Below are 8923 nucleotides of genomic sequence, written 5' to 3'. Positions count from 1 at the left end.
TGCGGGCGGGAGAGTGACCGTGTCAGGGCGCGCGCTGGCGGAGCCGCAGCGTCGGACCCGCCTCCTGGAGGAGCTCAGCCCCGGCCAGGCCCGGCCCATGCCCGGCCCCATTCCCGCCCCGCGCCGCCTCCCCGCCCCAGGGGCTGAGGCCGGGAGTTGAGTGGGAGTCGGCCAGCCTGCGCCGGCAGCGCCGGGACCCCGCGGGGGACACTGCAGCCAGAACCCCGGAGGGGCCGCGCCGCCACCGTCTGAACTAGGATGCCCCGACACGAAGTTGTCAGCTGTGATGCATGTTTAAAAGGAAATTTTCGAGGTCGCAGATACAAGTGTTTGATTTGCTGCGATTACGATCTTTGTGCATCTTGATATGAAAGTGGTGCAACAACAAGGCATACAGCTGACCGCCCAATGCAGTGTATATTAACAAGGGTAGATTTTGATTTGTACTATGGTGGGGAAGCTTTTTCTGTAGAGCAGCCACAGTCTTTTACTTGTACCTATTGTGGAAAAATGGGCTATACGGAGACTTCTCTTCAAGAACATGTTACTTCTGAACACGCAGAAACGACAGAAGTGACTTATCCAATCTGTGCAGCGTTACCCGCAGGCGATCCTAATCATGTCACGGACGACTTTGCAGCTCACCTTACACTTGAACACAGGGCCCCTAGAGATTTAGATGAATCAAGTGGTGTTCGACATGTACACAGAATGTTTCACCCTGGCCGGGGCTTTAGGAGGTCCTCGTGCTCGTAGATCAAACATGCACTTTATTAGCAGCTCTACTGGTGGACTTTCTTCTTCTCAGAGTTCACGTTCTCCAAGCAGTAGGGAAGCCATGGATCCTGTAGCTGAGCTCTTATCTCAGTTATCAGGAGTGAGACGTCCTGCAGGAGGACAGTTTAATTCTTCCCGCCCGTCCACTTCTCAGTTACAGCAACTGCAGAAGCAGCTGCAGCTAGAGCGGCAGCACGCCCAGGCAGCACGGCAGCGACTGGAGACCACACGCACGGCAACCCGGCACACTGACACAAGCAGCGTCACCACTGCTATCACACAGTCCACAGCTACAACCGACAAAACTAACACAGAAGCAGTCAGCAAACTCTCCAAAATTCACAATGTCTTTTAACGAGGTTGAATGACCCCAAAATGTCTGAAACAGAGCGCCAGTCCGTGGAAAGCGAGCGTGCAGACCGCAGCCTGTTTGTCCAAGAGCTCCTTCAGTGTGCCGAGAGAGTTCGTCCTCAGACGAGGATGAACGGGGGGAGATGGCACGTTTCGGTGCTATGGGCTGTGTCAATATTACGCCTTTAGATGTTGCTTTAGAAAACCTAAATATAATAATAAATAATAATAATAATAATAATAATAGTAATATATAATAATAATAATAAAAAATATAATAATAAAGGAGCCTCCACCACCTCCTCTTTGATGACATCCCAATTCGCAATGTCCTCTGTGCTGTATTTGCTAATGCAAGTGGACAACAACTCTCTTGGGTTTGTTCGGTGATTGTAATTTCAGGTCTGTCACTCTTGTTACATTGTGTACATTCAAAAGAAAGAGGGAAAATATATATGATGATCATTTCCACTTAACTAATTTTTACTTCTAGCAGGTAAATGTAGGTAGCAGGGCGGGGGTGGTCTCTGCTTCCTGTACCTTGACATGCAAAAGGCTCTCCTAATACTCCACACTCAAACTGAAGAGGAAAATTGAAATCTCTAATGAAGCTGCTGTGTGTATTTATGAATATTAACGAATAAAAACTGCTTGGATGGTTTAACAAAAAAGATGCAATCATAGTCATCAACTTCTATGCACCCAATTATACAGCTTTAAAATAGAAAATAGTTAAATGGCAGAAGTACAAGGATTGTAGAAGGGACGTATCTACAATCCTATTAGGAGATTTGAACCCGTCTCAGAATTAAAAAGGCTCAAAACAAGAAAAGAAAACAAAAATATAGTAATAACACGATCAATGCTTTTGATGGACTAGAACTATCTATACAAAACAGGAGAGAAAGAGAGAAAGAAAGAGAGAGAGATAGAGAAGGAATTTTTTCCAAACATTCATAAATTCACCACTTATCGAGCCATACAGTCCAAGAGATTTAAATCATGGAAAATATCTCAACAAATAGAGAATAAATTTTAGTCAAAAATTATTTTCTTACTATTAAAAAATAACTCTTCTCTTTTAAATAAATCAGAGTTAGTAAGGAAATTAATGACAATAAGTGTACCACATATCAAAACCTTTGTACTGCTTATGTTCTATTTTTCAGTTGGGTGAGAGGATACACAGCTGTTTGCTTTATTACTGTTCTTTAACATGTGCATGCACATTATATAAATTCTTTTTATGTATATTTCACAATTACTTTAGAGAAAATGGAAACAATATAGTCAAAGGGGTACATTAGTTTGGCATAAATAGCTAATTTTGTTATGAAATTTTGTATTATATGAAATTTATCTGTTCTGATTATTTATACATTTTCTATCTGTTCCAATAAGGAATTTTATGCAAATTATAAACATTTAGGTGTATTTTCTCTCCTTAATCATGACACGTGGGTATTATTAATTTACTCCTTTTTAACTTTTTATTGTAGCAACATATATACAACTCAGAATTTCCCATTTTAACCACTGTCAAGTGTGCAATTCAGTAGTATGAATTATATTCCCAATATTGTGCTACCATTATCAATATCCTTCACCCCAACTTTTTCATCACCTCAAATACAAGCTCCCATTAAGTAATAACTCCCTATTACCCTCTCCCCTAACCCTCAGCTCCTGGTAACCTATAATCTACTATCTGTCACTATGAAAATTGCTTCTTCTGGCTATTTCATGTATGTGAGATCATACAATGTTTTCCTTTTTGTGTCTGGCTTATTTCACTCAATATGAAGTCTTCAAGGTTCATCCATGTCGTTGCATGCATCAGCATCAGGACTTCATTCTTTTTACAGCTGAATAATATTCCATTGTGTGTATGTACCACATTTTAATTTATCCATTCATCTGTTGATGGATACTTGAGTTGCGTCCACCTTTTGGCTATTATAATAATACTGCTATAAATATTGGTATACAAACATCTGTTTGAGTCCCTGCTTTCAATTCTTTGGGGTATATACCAGGAAATGGGATTGCCGAGTTATATGGTAATTCTATTTTCAGCTTTCTGAGGAACTGCTGAACTGATTTCCACAATGGCTGCACCATTTTACATTCCCACTAACAATGCATGAGAGTTCCTATTTCTCCGTATCCTTGCCAATACTTGCTGTTTTCTGTGTTTTATTTTTTTAATAATAGCCATCCTAGTATGTGTGAAGTGGTGTCTCAAATTAATTTACTCTTTACTTTAGCATTTCAACATGTCACATTACCTTAGTCGAGTGCCACTGAGTGTCACAGAGGTGACTTTTTATGAAAATTCCAAAGGCACATTTCAATTTTACTTTCACCATCTTTGTCTTTCCCATTCCCTTGATGAGAAGTCATTTGAGATTTTCAAATTGAAGTGAATAAAAGGTAAAATACAATGCTTTCTATCAAAGAACAAGTAGATAATTTTGGATTCTCTTTGCACTTTCATGTTTAAAAAATTCTCTGACAGCATTTAATTTCCCAGAAAGTCTTTGAGTGACAACTGAGAAAAATGAATTTCAAGTCACTCCAAACAACCCCAGTCTGTCTCTTCAAGCGTCCCCTGCTATACCATAGTAGTTTTGTAAAAGGACAGCTACCCTAGATGATATAGCAGTTTACTTCTCTAGTTTAGCAATAATACTATACCAGGAACACAGATGTGTTCCTATTTGTCTTTTTCCCTATTCAAAATGAGTTGCGGCTGTGATTTCTTTAAATTCCTAGAAGAGAGTTAAGTGTGTTGGAAGCCCTCTGCCCTTCCCTTACAAATGCTGTAGCTCTGGGCCCAATGACCGCATGAAAGTGTCATTACCCCATTTCTTCCGGGTGCATTTTCAGGGACTCTGCTGCTTAGGAGCTCATGGAGGACATCATCCCAGTGTTTTGACAGAGCTTTAGAAGGTCCATCTGGAGAATGATATGTTGTACAGCAGGCGATCACACGTGACCCCATGCCTATCACCAGGATTTATACTTGAAGTCATTTTCATCCTTGTTGCACATCAAGTAACCTGCCCTAACTCAGTGGCTAAAACATTGTAAGTACTCAGAAAAATGATTGAACTAAGGGTTTGCTTGTTACTCTCAAAACCAAGTGTACCTGTTTGTATATATTAAGTCCCCCAGAAAAAGCCATGTTCTTTGATGCAATCTGGTGGGGGCAGACATATTAGTGGGGATTAAGTTGGAACTTTTGGATTAGGTTGTTTCCATGGAAATGCACCCCACCCAACTGTGGGTGATAACTCTGATTGGATAGTTTCCATGGAGGTGTGGCCCTGCCCATTCCGCATGGGCCTTGATTAGTTTACTGGAGCCCTATAAAAGCTCAGACAGAAGGAGTGAGCTTGCTACAGCCAAGAGGGACACTTTGAAGAAAGCACAGGGGCTGCAGATGAGAGACAGTTTGAAGACAGCCATTGAAAGCAGACTGTTGCTCCAGAAAGGCTAAGAGGGGACAAATGCCCCAAGAGCAACTGAGAGTGACATTTTGAAGAGGAGCTGTAGCCTAGAGAGGAACGTCCTGGGAGAAAGCCATTTTGAAACCAGAACTTGGAGCAGACGCCAGCCATGTGCCTTCCCAGCTAGCAGAGGTTTTCCAGACACCATTGGCCATCCTCCAGTGAAGGTACCCGATTACTGATGTGTTACCTTGGATGCTTTGTGGCCTTAAGACTGTAACTGTGTAGCCACATAAACCCCCTTTATAAAAGCCAATCCATCTCTGGTGTTTTGCACTCTGGCAGCATTAGCAAACTAGAACACCAAGGAACTAGAACAATGTTATTAGCTCAGTGCATGCTGTCCAGCATCCACCTTGTAAACAAGCAGTAGGGAGAAGTTAATATTAAAAGGGCTACACTTCTCTTCTACAAGTAGCTTATATAGTGCAGGAATTGGCTTAATGTAAATCTCAGAGATACACTGTAGTTTGTGAGAATACTCTCAGTTACTTCAGATTTAGGGCCCATTGGCACAATAAAGTTACACATTTTTTTCCAAAATGGCTTAACTTAGGATATTTATAGTGTTCAGATTTCTGAGCTAATAGGCAGCTCTCCTCTACATATTGATCTTGGAGTACTGTTTGCATTTATCAGAGTGTTCAGTGAAAATGGAAAATGACAATATGCCAATTGCTCCTAGGATCATAGGCCAGTTGCTCCTAGGATCAAAGCAAAGCAAAGCAAAACAAAGCAAATAGAAAAACAAAATAAGACCAAACAAAATGATGTTCTTCACCATACAGGTTTACTGTTCGCGGGCTGAGAGTTGGCTGCTTGCACCCCTCATGCCTTTCTGCCCCATTAGCCACGTGGTGGAGGAGCCTCTTACACAAGGAATTATGCAGATTTACAGATTTAGCCTGTGATCATGAAAGACCCTCTTGCCCCTTGCAAAGTGGAATGAACTATATGTTCCTGGTCTCATAAACTCCATATTGGAGTATTCTGAACTAAATTCTCAGCCGTGGAATCCATCTTCATTTCTGAATATCAAATACTATATTACTTTCTCATTCTTTCTGTCTGTGTGATCTGAAAGTCTGTAGGTTAGCTAATTCAGTTTGAAGAGGATTTACTTCGTATTTATTATATAAAACAATGTACTAGCGAGAAAGGACTCAAAGGGAAGAAAGGACAGGCTCACTGCCTTTAACAGAGTATATATCACAATGGTTAATGGTATTTTTTTAAAGTAAAGTCAACTTATTTTACCCACAGCTCTTCCAATGAAAGCTGTATGTAAATGTTGATCCTGAGAAATATCCAGAAGAATTCCTGATAGAAGTCAGAACATTATACCTTCCAATTCATCCTCTACGCACTTACAAAATGCCATAAGTTTGTCCACAAATGCTTCCAAGTGACAAATGGCTTTGCTCCTCATCTGTAGATGGTGTTCACAGTAAGCTGCCATCTGGGCTCTTTCCCCTTTCAGTTCTCCATCACAATTATATAAAAGTTCTAAAAGAAAGTCCTTCATTATTATCTTAGGAGATATGCAATGAGTTACAGAGCTCATAGAGTTTTCCACAAACTTCAAGGAGACTTTGTGGAGTCTGCTGACTGATAATAGCATTAGCAGTCTTCCTCAGATACACCTCCCAATCCGTTTCAGAGATGTCTTGATCTGCAGTAAAGGATACTGTTGCACTTTGAAGACTTCACACATAAGTAGGGCTTCTCTGAGATTTCTGCAGGACTTCTCTACAAGTCGATGAGCCAGTTGTGAAGGAAGATTCAGATCTTTCTCCTTACACACAGTGGATGACACATGGCAAATGTCCTCCATGCTGGAACCAGGCACATGACTGCCAGGCACCTACTATGAATGAGTAGTATCAGTTTCGATGTATATTTGCAGCACAAGATCAGTCTGCAGGAGAACATATATTTTTCCCTGGTTCTGCACAAAGCATGCTGAGCATCTTTGGTGAGTTTGTCGACCTCTGTCAATAAAACCACTTTGAAATCTCTGAGAGTTTGTTTCAAGTTGCTGTGACTGTGCCACTGGTTTAAACATCACTGGGATTAATGTCAAGGTGGTAATTACTAGAAATGGTGATGATTTCGATTTTCTTTTTAGATGAAGTTGCTATGGTTTGATGTTCAATTCTCAATTTTTCCACTCCAACACTGTAAAGTTCACACTGAGTACACATTATTCTTGTCTTTTTCCAATACCTGAAATTCCATACACTAACAGGTGAGGAAAGTCACCACACTCACCAAGTTGCACAGCTGGACGGGATCCACCTGTATTAGGTTGAATGCTGTCCTTTCAAAATTCATGTCCTCCCAGAAGCTCAGACTGTGTCCTTATCTGTATATTTGGTCTTTTCCTGTGTACTTAATTAATTTAATATGAAGTCACACTGGATTAAGGTGGGGCCTAAAGACAATGTGACTTGTGTCTTTAAAAGAAGAGAGAAATTTAGACACAGAAACAGATACAGAGGGAAGACAGGCATGTGAAGATGGAGGCAGATACTGGGGTTATCTTGCCACAAGCCAAAGAATTCCGGGGGCCACCAGATTCTGGAAGAGGCAATGGAGGATCCTCCCCTAGAGACTTCGAAGGAGGATGGCACTGCCAACATCTTTATTTTGGACTTCTAGACTCCCAAAATTTGAGATAATAAATTTATGTTGTTTAAAGCCACCCTGTTTGTGTTGCTTTGTTACTGAAGCCCTGGGAAACTAAGACACAACCCAATGTTGCTCAGCATTCCATAATGGCAGCAGAAGCCAATCAGGATCTTAAGGGGGTTTGCCAAGATTGACCACTGGGCAATGACAGAGACAGTAAGATCACCTAACAGGTGAAAGAGTGCCCGCCCGTGGCAGCAGAGAATACACTGGTCAAGCTTGCTTACTTCAGAGCCAGCCTCAAGGACAAGGATAAAGATAATGCCATTTTTTGGTCATTTACTGTGCCAGGCATTGGGCTACATACTGCAAGTGCACCAAAGCCTGTGAGAAGATAGAGTTTTAATCCCCATTTTACAAACCTTCCATGACTGACTGACTTAATCCTGAACTCATACACCACTAAGTGGTGAGATCAGGATTTGAGGATTTAATAAACCCACTTTGCACTCATGTGCCAGGCCCTGTTCCACATGCTTTATGAATATGAACTCACTTAGTCCTCACAACTGCCCCATGAGGTAGGAACTATTGCCTTTTCTATTTTACAGATGCAAGAACACAAGTACAGAGATATCAGTATCTTATCCAAGGTCACACAGCTAGGAATTAGCAAGGCCAGGATTCAAATCCTGCCTGGCTTTGTCTGGAGACCGTACTCTCAAGTATGCACTTTTCTGCCTTGTTTAAACCTGTCTGGTTAAACTATTCATTCTCGGAAACAAACAAGTTTTTAATTATAATTTTTTTTTGTCCATATACATTGGCTCTTCCAGAACCATACAGAAAGAAACCCTATAATGTGTCCATGTTCCCTATTAGATCATGTGCCCCTCAGGGCAAGTGTCACACATCATTCTCTACATTCTTGGTTCCCACCGCAGGGTTTGGCACCCAGGAGATTATGACATGTTTGTTAAATAACATTTTACTCAAAACTCACACAAACTTAATGGATTAACTTTATTAACTTACTTTGATGAAGAGGGTCAGCAAAACATGTGACACATCTCAAAATATCTGCAGGAGAGATGACTAACAGCCAACAGTAGAAATAACTAGTCTATTATACGTGTGTAATTTCGAAAAGTCACATTTTTCATGAAAAAATATGGGAAAGAACAAAATGATGGCTAGAGAGAGAGCGCCTCATGAAGTGAGCAAGCTTAACCAGTGTATCCCAAGTGCTGGAAGGACAGCCGTAGCATTCAGGAAGAAACCACCAACTTGGCATGATAGAAAGTCTTGCGAAGCCTACAGAACTCGGATGGGTTCCAGAAGTGCAAAACCAAGTCCTTTCCTAAGATATCCCCTCACACAGTCCAGAGACAGAATCCTTTAACACCCTTCCCAACAGGTTAAACATTCTTGTCCCTTGTCAACTGGTGTGTGTGCATGACAAATACTTATATGCAGTAAACAGGTTTGCACAGCCCAGATTCCAGACCTCGTGCTCCTATCACTCTTACAGGGAAGTGAGTCGGTGAGACAAGTACCTAGTGTTTTACTTTCAGTTTTGCTTAAGCCAAAAGGACCTCAGACTTTGTGCTTGGATGGCAACTCCACCATTCCAGTAACAGAGAAGTTAATCC

General features: G+C 41.2%; 2 pseudogenes; one reads left to right on the top strand and one right to left on the bottom strand.

Annotated features, from left to right (window-relative positions):
* Positions 1-258: 258 nt before the first annotated feature.
* LOC119523720 lies at positions 259-1438 on the top strand (annotated as a pseudogene).
* A 4532-nt stretch (positions 1439-5970) lies between these two features.
* On the bottom strand, positions 5971-7700 carry LOC119522519 (annotated as a pseudogene).
* Between the last annotated feature and the right edge of the window lie 1223 nt (positions 7701-8923).

This window comes from Choloepus didactylus, chromosome X, assembly GCF_015220235.1.
Source record: "Choloepus didactylus isolate mChoDid1 chromosome X, mChoDid1.pri, whole genome shotgun sequence".
In the NCBI taxonomy this organism is placed as follows: domain Eukaryota; kingdom Metazoa; phylum Chordata; class Mammalia; order Pilosa; family Megalonychidae; genus Choloepus; species Choloepus didactylus.
Note: the sequence above shows the minus strand (reverse complement) of the source record. Positions and strands in the feature narration are given on the sequence as shown.